Raw genomic sequence first — 11836 nt, 5'->3', positions numbered from 1 at the left:
CTTCCATTCAAATGATTAGAACACCATACAACCTCATGTTTAGTTTGACAACTATTATTTACAAAAATTGCTCTTTAGCAACTTTTTGCATTTTGTAATTTTTTGCACCTTTTTGCACTTTTTTAGGTTGGTTTAGTGGTTTTGAGTCTCTAATAATCATTTGAAATTATTAGGATTCATTTAGGTTGGTGGTTAGTTGAAATTCCAAAAAGTGCAAAAATTGCAAAGTTGCATTAACAACTTTTGCAACCATTTAGCAACTTTTAGGAAATAACCATAAAACTATCTATATTCCTTTGAGGTTTTACTATTTTCAAAACTTTTCTAAGTCATAGAATTGAAATCAAGTAAAAAATGTAAAAATTGCACTTTTTGTGCAAAGTTGCATTGTTGAAAGTTGTAAAAGTTGCTCAAATTTGCAACTTAGTGGAAAAAGGGTTGTGGGATTGAATTGTTTGCTCCATTAGCTCTAGGTGGATAGGTAAACCCTATCCTCAACCTCATCCTATCCCCTTCAGCACTTGAACATTCTTAGGTACGCCGAACAGGAATGTCCCTAAGGGTCACTAAATGCCATAGGGCTGCAATCTTTGACAGGGCATATCTCAGAGCTCGTGTGAGGTATGGATGTAATTCCAATTCCTATAGGACCATGTTGTAGAGACCTACAATAACCTCTCTCAATTTTTGGATATCACACTCCATTTTTATTTTACATTTCCATCTCGGGTGATGCTAAAACTTTTAGTGTTGGCTAGTAAAAAGTTGCCAACTGCCAAATCTCTCTCACCTTTCATCATGGGATCGAACTGTCTACTCCATTAGCTCTGAGTGGCTGGGTAAACCCTATCAGCAATCTCATCCTATCCCCTTCAATGCTTGAACATTCTCGGGCACGCCAAACCAAAATGTCCCTAAGGATCACTAAATGCCATAGGGATGTCATCTTTGATGAGGCATATCTCAGAGCTCGTGCGAGGTATGGAGGTGATTCCAGTTCCTACAAGACCATGGTGTGGAGATCTACAATAACATCTCTCACTTTTTGGAGATCACACTCTATTTTTATTTTACAATGCCATCTCAGGCAACGCTGAAACCTGCAGTATTAGCTAGTACAAAGTTGTCAACTGCCAAATCTCTCACCTTTCTTCATGGAATTGAACTATCTCCTCCATTAGCTCCAGGTGGCAGGTTAAACCCTATCCCTAAACTTTTCCTATTCCCTTCTAATTCAGATGAAAGTATGATGAGCCCTTTAAACAACCCAAAATGAGCAAAAGTGTAGAAGTGTTCCAAGAGACTCTTCTAGGTCTTGATAGGCAAAATCTACAAATAGTCAACTCTAGGAGGTTTCAAGGCATCAATAGGTTTATTTTGGCATATCTAACTTGTTCCAATCAATACCTTTTAGTTTCAATACCTTCTAAGCCAAAATGCTCAATGTACCAAAATATTGTCAATACAAGTTTTTCTAATTTTGTGACAGCAGCAAGACAAATTGATCAATAAATTTTGTTTTTTCCAAAAGAATCTTTGATGAAATGGATGTTTTGGATACCCTTTATCCTCACACAAAACATATATAAAACTTAGATACCCTTCCTTTGGAAAATATTAGAGATCCTTCATGCTACTCTTGTTTCTAACAATGTAAGAATGATGCAATTACAAAGCAACTGATAGGAAGACTTAAGATCTGCTATGTTGATATCAAAAGTAAATTTGGGGCCATTCTCCTATCTAAATTTAACTAAAGGAATATGTTGATTGTATCACTTCATATGTACTTACGAAGAACATCATACGTATAAATTGATATAGTGGTATAATCCATTGAGCCAAGAGTTTGATTGAGGAATTGTTAGAAGCATTCCAAAGCTCATGATTCCCTTTATCAAGATATACCCCACTACACTAATTAGAAACACTTTCAAGTTGTTTAGGATTCTTTAAGACCTTCAAAATTGACTTGTAACTTTTTATGCCAACTTCAAAGACAAGAAATTTTATTACATTAAATCTAGGCATTATCTTTCAACAAAAAGTTATTAGCATTCTTATTTAGCCTCATCCAAAGTTTTGAGAAAGGTCTAGGAATAATTTGTGCTGAAATGTAAACTTAATTTAAATAGTAACCTTATACAAATTCAAGGTTGACATTGTCCATGAACAAATCATTGCTCAATCAACCTTGTCCTCTCCAATTTGGAGTTCTCCCTTGTCTACCAAATTAGTCTACAAAAAACTCAAAAAAGCCTAATCATTCTCAAATTGATTATGTTTGAGAAGGGTACATTGCACTCACCTTCAAGGTGTGAATCTCTTTGTAATGATAACATTGCTCTCACAAAAGCCACAATATTGAAACCCAATGAATGCATGAAAATACCACATTATAGGTTATGTGTCTAATGGATTCTTGTTTACTCATTTTTTTAATATTTATTACACATCCAAATTGTCACCAACTCTGTAACTCTCTATCCTCTACTAAAAACATCAAATTTCTAGAGGCAACTCATTGTTTTGTGTTGTTTGTCATGACTAGGGATGATAAGAGTATGAGTAGATATAAAATATTTTCTACAAAATATAAATATATTCCTATGTGACAATGGATAATCAATATTGACTAACTTTAAAGATGTTAAGAAAAGGGGAAATTTAGTTAAAAACATTAGAAATTTAGTTAAAAATATTGATAAATTGTTATTGAAGATAAAATATTGAATGGACTTATATCAAAGGTAGTGATGTAAAAATAGAAGATATGAGTCAAAGGGGGAGAAATGAACTATTGGCAAATGCTATTCAGGGAGAGAAGTGTTATAGTTAAGATATGAGTCAAGCAGAGACATGAAGTAGAGAAGTGTTGCAAGGAGGAGATGAAGGGTTTATTAGTTCTATGAGTATTTTCATAAGGGGGAATATATAATAGAAAAAAGTGGAAACATTATTATGTTTCATCATAATTTGATGATAAATATTGGTGAGTAGAGGAGGTCTGAGGCCATGCACCAATTATCTAGTAATTACTTTGAAAACCAAACCTAGTGTGACCTTATTAGGTATGTGTACTTTACATGTGTTAGGTGCTACAAGAATGGAATTGGGAATCTAGGCTTTGGAGTCTTAAAAAAATTTCAAAAAGGTGTCTAAATCTACTCATAGAATAGTTAGATTTCAACCTAAGAGGAATTTAAGTCCAAAAAATTAGAGTAGGAGACCTACAAGGAATTCTATGATAGTCAACATTTTGTATTGTATGAAAATTGGAGGGTTAAACCAAGAGTTGATTCTCAATCAGTTCAACATAAGGAAGGTGTCCCAATAGAAACTTGGGGTTGGTGAAGCCATTGGTGAAGAGTTACAGTTATTGGCTTGGAATAGGGCTAGTATCCCTAAAATAAAAAGGTGCAAGATCTTGATTGGAGAAGTACTCACCTTGGAGGAGTTCACAAATGACCCTATCACTTTGGATAGGCCACAAAAGTGATATCCTAAAGGAGTAAGATATTGGGAAGGCCACAAGTTTAGTTTGGTAGATTAGGAAGAAGAAAGTGCTTAAACCTCACTTCTTGCTCAACATCTCTACATTAGTTAGGGGGAGATGAAGATGATAGATGGCTACATAGATATGGAAAAAATAGAAATGTTGGTGTAAATAAGTATTTACTTATTACACTTACTTAAGTTTACTTAGGTTTATGCATTATTTATTATTTTTATTTGTGAGACACTTAGGAGTTTGCACACCTTTTGAGTTTTCATGTAGACAACATAGGAGTACACAACTCTATTTTAGCACATAATGTCTACAACATTGTTTTGCATGTCACACCCTTGTAGGCTTATCCTCTCATCACCGCACTTACTTCCATGCTTAATGGAGGATAACCCATTTCTGGTGGACATGTGCTTGGTTGTATGACACAGCATGGTGCTGATTACGAGACATTCTAGAAGCTCTTTTCAGGCCTTTATATTCAGGCACTCCTAGTGTACTCTCAACCACTTACAGAACGAATATTGTCATTCTAATCATACTCTCTCCCTCCCTCTTTGGTCTACTATGTGCTTGTGTTTGAGTTCTTAGTTCTTGGGTGAATTTTTCCCTTAGGAAAATTCTTACATGGTATCAGAGAAACTTGGAGACTTTCTCATCACATAGCCATTCGAGACTACACTTGCTTCATCACCTCAGCCCAAATCCAGAGTGCTACAGAAATTGGGAGTGTCTAGCATCAGATCTAACCTTGCCATTGTGTTCAGAATGCTGAACTGGTGAAAATTGACTATAAACTTGACTAGCTTGGCCCAAAGTCGACCGTGAGGCAAAAAAAATATTTGCAAATCTGAACTCGAAGGCCTCGATTTGTAGTATGGGTATGGTCTTTTGCAGATCTTATTAATTCATTTTCGGATCTATTATTTTTCTCTGTATTTCCGTCATTTTTTTTGTCAAATTTTGGGATTTATTTTTGCCCTTTGGGCAGCCAGAGAAAATTTTTTAGTAGACCCGAGCAGTAACACCTCGGATCTACCATTTTTGGAAGTATTTTTATTTAATTCATAGGGTTTTATTATTTCATTAGCAGGCATATACTTCCTGCATACAAACTTGTGGTCCATACCAGTACCGCACATGACCTATGCACCGACTTAGCATCTTTTTGGCAACATTATTAGCCACAAATTTAGTGAAAACTAGCTAACTATTAGCATATATAATTTTGAGCATCCACAAACCACCAGCGGTCTGCATTTGTTTTAAATGGTGATGATTGTATCTTTTAAACAGCGCTTAAAGCACTCCCACCATACATGTGGGATAATACCTCCAATTCCCAGGGGCATCAACAGTGCACATTTTCGGCCGTGCTTCAAAATTTCAGTGACGCACTACCCTTCCTGGTAACTATCTGCATTTCCCAGCACCAAGTGAAGTTTCAGTGAAGTGGGATTTTTTGATGGTCAAATCACCCGGTGGCGACTATATTTCTCCAGTGATGCTATACCATTACCCACCCATGCAGTGTACTGCAAGACAAGCACTTACAGACCATGCGGCACTCTGTCATTCACCCATGGTGGATGTAGTCAATGATAGAGCCGAATATAGTCAAAGACACATAGACACACGTGGTCTATTCTCCGTCTGCCATGTGTACACGACAATGACACATAATTCTCACCTTGACACGTAAGTCAGAATTGCCACGTTTGCAACATGGACTACTGGATCATATTTTTTGCCATGTCATCATCTATACATTTCGTATAGTATGGATATACAGTCAGTAGACACATCCTCTGCCACATCACCCTAGGCCACAAATTTCTTGTTGACATCATCACTTCACTATGTTAAAATTGATGGCCGTTTGATTGTCATTTCCAAGCATTTTACAAGTATAGTGACGGCCATTTGACTGTCAAATTTAGACTTCTAGTTTTCCTTCTAGACCCCTCTCTAGATTTCTTTTTAGTTTGGCAACCTAACTTTAAGAGCCCATAACTCGAACATCTGGACTCTGATTTAGGTGCCATCTTTTTTGAAATTGGGTAAAATTCCTTGAATTTTTTAGTGGTGGTGTTGTTTTCTGGTTTTGGTGCACAAATTTTGTAGAAATTGTATTTTTTGGTAACTGTACCTACATAATATTGCATTTTGCAACTTTAGAAGCTCCGTACGAGCACATCTAGCCACTTTTTCAATTTATATTTTTTTTGAAAGTGTGTATTTTTTCATCTACTTTCCAGATCTGGAGTCAGGTTCTAGGGTTGTGTAGACCAATTTCTCACTTTTAGAACTAGGCCTTTCTCGACATTTTAAAGCTTTGATTCTTTTCCAGAATTGTTGTAAAACTAAGCTACAGTGCTTAAGTGACAAATTTAAGCCGCATAAGGCAATTGTAAAAGAAAAATCAGAAAGTCCACTTTGTTCATTTTGACAAAGTGGCCCATTGTAAACACACTACTTATAAAGTGCCAACAACATCTTTTTTGGGGGGGTCTTTTGATTGAGTGAAAGGGGGGGGGAGGGGGGGTGGGGGGGGGCGGGTGTACTGTGTTTTTTGTGTCTATATCTTATGCTTTTTTCATTTCTACATCATGGGTTTTAAATGTCCTCCTCTAACTTCAAGAAAATATTTTACATGGAAAGATATTGCATGGAGTAGATTAATGGAAAAGGGATATAGTCTTTATGTTGATGGTACGATTACCAAACCTATTGATGCTAAAGAACTCATTCATTGAAAAATTCAAGACTGACAAGCTTTAGGTGTTATCAGGAGTTGTGTACATGGGGATCTTCTCTTTCACATTTAAAATTGTTTAGAATCTAAAGAAGCTTGGGATAAACTTGAACAGTTGTATGGTAAAGTGGACAAAGAAAAGGGATTTTAGATTGAGGATGATCTACTTCTCTTGGATCCTAAGAATTATGACACAATTTAGGATTATATCATCAAACTCAATGAGTATAGGGCACTTCTTAAAGATTTTGAAAATCCCATGAAGGATGAAAGGTTGATTCATCACATCGTAAAGAGGCTACCTTCTGAGTATGCCAACTTTGTTTCAAGTTTTAATACTCATAGCTTGACCATGGGATCTGCTTACTAGAAGCCTTCCTTTGATGGATTTTCAAGCATGTTGATTGTTGAACAATCTCACTTGGTGGATTTTGGACTTCTCAAGTCATCTAAGACCGAAGCCTTGGTGGCTAATGATGATCACAAGTCATGTCAAGGGGGAAAAAGCAACAACAAGAAGAAGCAGTGGAAGCAGAAAACACAATCTAAGACACAACAATCCTCCTCTCAACAAGGTGGTTCTTCTTCAAATAAGAAGGGAAGTAATGAAAAGAAGGAAAAATTCTTTTGTGCATACTGTAAAAAGCCAAATCATGACAAGCATCATTGCAAGACAAAAAGAATCAATGAGTTAGAAAATCTACTCAAGAAGAACAAGATTCAAGTGCCAAGTACTTCCAAGGATTCAACTCTTACCTCTTCAAAAGGTAAAGGTAAATCACTTATGGAAAACACAAGTTCTTTGAAATGGATACTTGACTCAGGTGCCTCTTACCATATGGGTTCTTCAAGGGAAGACTTTATTTCATTGAAGTAGTCAAAGGTACCACACATCTTTATGGGAGATGATACTAAGATGGAAGTAGAAGAAAAAGGACATGTGGAAATGGAAAATGGGGAATTTAAAGATGTTCTCTACGTTCCAAATCTAAGCTCCAATCTCCTATCAGTTTACCAAATCACTAACCTTAGAGATGGTCATAAAGTTGAGTTCTTTCCAGATTCAGTGATGGTGCGAAGTCTTAGAGATGATTCATTGGTAGCAGTGGGGAAAGTCAATGATGACAAGATGTTATACTCCTCCCACTTTGTGCCTAATATTTCTTCCCAAGCCTTGTTAACTCACTTTACTTCACAAATAAACTTATGGCATGAGCAGTTTGGTCATCTTGACTTCCGCTCTCTTCAGCAACTTTGCTCAAAACCTATGGTCAAAGGTCTATTTAACATCAACTTTTCTAAGGGAGAGTGTTCATCTTTTTTAGTGGATATGAATCTCAAGGAGAAGTATGATAAAGGAAAGTCATCTCGAGCTCCAATTGTTCTTTGGCTAGTTCACATGGTATTAGCAAGACCTTTTGCAATGACTTCAATTAGCCAAGGCCGCTACATGCTCACATTTGTTGATGACTTTTCGAGATTCACGTGGGTCTTCTTCCTTCATCATAAGAATGAAGTGGTTCATAAGCTTCAAGACTTTGAGACTCATGTTGAACACAACTCAAGGAAAGCCATCAAAGTACTAAGGGTGGACAATGAGAATAGATATGTTGACAGAAGACTTAAGAACTTTTGCAGAATTGAGGAGATTGATCTTCAGAACTCACAAGCATTTAGTCCACACAAGATAGATGTTCTAGATATGAGGATTAGGACTCTCAATACCATGGCAAGTTGCATGATTAAGGGCAAGTCTCTCGATCCTACACTTGAAGTTGAAGCCATTAGCAGCGCTACTCACATACTTAATAGATCTCCTCATCCAGCCTTAGATGGTAAGACTCCTTTTAAGGCATGGTGTGGCAGAAAACCAATTGTGAGTCACCTTAGAGTCTTTGGTTGTCCAGCATGGGCTAACCTATCTTCCAAGAGTTGCAAGGCATCAGCACCTAGGCCTTGTACCTTCATTAGTTATGAAGACAATATGAAGGCTTACCGACTAATGGATCCAAAGACACATCAGATTTTTGTGGAGAAGGATGTTCATTTTGAGGAAAGTTCTCCCATCTTATCCTCTAATCCTCTCCGCACATCATACATAGTGGAAACTGGTAGTGATACCAGCAGTAGTGCTTCAACAAGTTTAGACACATGGGGTTCTATCGACAGTTGTAGTGAGAGGTCACATCAGTCCAGTCCACATGCTTATATTGCCACATTGAAAAGTCCAACACATTATCATACATCTCGTCTTCCAGCTCCAGCTTCACTTGAATTGGGAGACAAACTTGAGGACTTACATCTTCTCATTGATGATGATTCTTCTACAGTTGTTCTGAGGGCTCACTCTGACCCTCATGTCCATTATCTACATGATCAATCTGTACAAGTTGGCATGATTGTGGATCCTTATGAATACCAATTAGTGGAGGTCTCTTTGTCAGTTGCTGAGATAGATGGTTCAGTTCAATAGGTTCAATAGACATCCTTGCCAGATATGTATTCATTATTTTAAGCATAGTTGGAAGGGGTAAACTTCAACATTAGTACAGGGATACTTGAGCAGGTTTCAGGGCCACCATACATCTTCAGCAGTGCACCTTTGCCTTTGTTTCTTCCTAAGGGGAGGAACATCTTTATGCATTCTTGGACCAGCTTCTTCATCAAAGCAGCTTTCACTTGTTGGAATTCTTCTTTTGGGGGGGGGGGGGGAGCCTATTCTATCTCTCTTCCTTCACTTATTCTCTTGGGTAAAAGCACAAACCTGTGTCACCTTTTATAAAGGAGAAGTGATATCAGAATTTAAAGTCTTCAAATTTAATGAAATAAAAGTGGCATTTGTGCTTCAAATTTGAAGATGATGTAAACTAATGAAATGTGTAAAATTGGATGAAGTTTATGTCTATAATTTTTTTTAAATAAATTGAGTGAAAATTTTATTTATTTTTGAATTTTTAAAGTGTATTTTTTAATTTTTTAAAAATACTAAAAATCTAGAGTTTTTTTCCCGTCAAACAAATATATGCAAAAATTCATATTTTGGTTTGATTTTGGAATATGTTAGAGTTAACATGTATACCTAGTGCACCAAAAAAGAAAAATTGAAATTTGGCTAATATTTTAAGTTATAACTGGTCAAAGTCAAAGTTATCAGAAATAGATAGTTTTTTTCTCCTGTCAAACTTTTTCCATCAAATCTACATATTTTTAAAAAAAAATTACATATTCTTGAAGAAGACTCTCTCCTCTAGTGCAGCATAAAAAAGTTTTAATTTTTTAACATGATTTACTATTTTTTTCTTATTTTTGAATAGACATCTTCCTGAATCTTAAGATACCTACTTGTAATATTTTCAAATTATAACATATTATTCATAATCAAAATTTTAAAAAAAATTATGATCATAATCGTGACTCCAAGAACTACAAAAGTATATTTTTAGTTTTAAAAAAAACTTCAATTTAGTAGGTCAAATTGGCCTTCAAAGTGAGAGGTTTACAGAAGTTCTGATTTTTTCTTGTTTGGTTGTCACATAGACTGTTTCGACCGAAACAGTTCCGGCCGAAACAGTTTTGGCCGAAACACCTGTCGGCAGAGTAAACCGCTAGCGGTTAATGTGACTATTTGATATTAAAAAAATTGTTTTTTCTTTTTTTAAAAATTAAATATACAGGGACAGCGAAAATTGGAAGAGGGTTTTCAAAAGACAATTAATTTTGAAGCAATTTTCAACAATTGTTTTGCAGATTTAATCAATATTGCAAAGGATCAAATATTTTGAAGGTTTTTTTTTTCTCCTCTAATTATTTCTATTTTTATGTATTATATATTGAACCATTATCTAATATTTAGTGAAATCTACATTTATTTATTTTTCTTTCTATAGATTAAAATATTCAATGGGTAGTAAAAGGAAAAGATCAAGGAAATATGATAGAAAAAGAGATGAAAAAATGAAAGGCCATACAAAACATGATCAAAACCAACCTACTGAAATTTCTGAATATGATGAGATTCATGAAGAAAATGAAAGTAATGAAGAGGAAGAAACTGGTAGTTCTATTGATAGAGACAAATTAGAAAGCATAAAAAATTTGATGGATTTGGATGAAGAACTACTTTTTAACCAAATTCCATCTAAAGATATGTTAAATGATAACACTATCAGAAAGCATTGTCAGAACATGTGGGATGAATATTTCAAGGATAAAAGTATATTTGGACAGGCACAATTATTTATCAAATTATTTAGGAAAAAAGATATGAGACCTATTTTAGAGTTGTTGGGTGTTGATAACAGGAAAAGCCATGCCCATAATATTAATAAAACAATAGTTGAAAACTTGCAAAATGCTTATAGCAAAATTGACAACACAACTCAAGGAGGTGATTTGAGTAATGCACATAGAGCATTGATGACGACTATATCTAGTAGAAAATTGACACATAGAAAATAGGTACGTGCAATTTCTAATGTACTACATATATGTAGAAGAACTTTCCAGAGATACATCAAGAGGAGAAATATGCTAGATGATAACATTAAGAATAACTGGGTGAATATTTGTAGAGTTCCTTGAAAAGATAGGATTTCTGAAGAAGTAAAAAGACAAGTTATTAAATTTTGGACCACACATTCTCGTGTTTCTCCCAACAAGCGTGATACTATACAAATTAGAGATCAAGAAACAGGGGCCAAAATTGAACATCCAAAACATTTCATAGATATAACTCAAAGTGAACTTTTTGAAGCATTCAAACAAGAATTTTCAAATGTCAAAATATGTCAGAGAATGTTTGAGAGTTTATGTCCTTCCTTTGTACACATAAATAAGATGCGTGAAACTTGTTGTTGTAGAAATCATGTTGAATTTGGTCTACACTTGCAATCATTTAAAAAAGTTATGGCAATACTTGATCCTAATTTGGTCATCCCTAGTAGTACAACACAATTTGTGAGGTCCATATTATGTGATAAATTAGAAGATTCAGATGAATTCAAATTGCAATGTATCAAAAATCAGTGTGAAGATTGTACAGATTTACACAAATTTTCTGAAATTATGCAAGTTGAGAATATTAATGAATCCACACCAGTTTCATGGATGAGATATGAATATGAGACATACCAAAATAATAGAGGAGATGAATCTAGAAAAATTGCATTGAAGGAGAGTGAATTGCATTATGATGAGTTGATGGCCAAGTTGCATCCATTGATATATCCACATATCCAACATTGTCATGGTGCACAATGGCAAGCTAAACAGTTTCGTGATTCCAAAAATTGTTTTTCACCTAGTTGTATACTTTTAGTTGTAGATTTTTTTGAGAATTATACATTTGTACCTCATACAGAGCTCCAAAGCCAATATTATCATTCTAAACAAGTTGCAATATTTGTGCAAGTGACCTATAGACATGCACAATTTGAAGTGGATAAGATAGAAAGATTGGATGAAAATAAACGCATCATCATCAAAGAGGTTCATTTCTATATTACTGATGATAGAGTTCATGACAGGAGTTATGTGGCTCATTATTTTGCAATGTTCTGTGAAGATATTAGAAA

This window comes from Cupressus sempervirens, chromosome 4, assembly GCF_028749045.1.
Source record: "Cupressus sempervirens isolate cs-2001-9-10 chromosome 4, ASM2874904v1, whole genome shotgun sequence".
NCBI classification, from domain to species: Eukaryota; Viridiplantae; Streptophyta; class Pinopsida; order Cupressales; family Cupressaceae; genus Cupressus; species Cupressus sempervirens.
The sequence above is the reverse complement of the archived record's forward strand: the minus strand, read 5'-3'. Positions refer to the sequence as shown.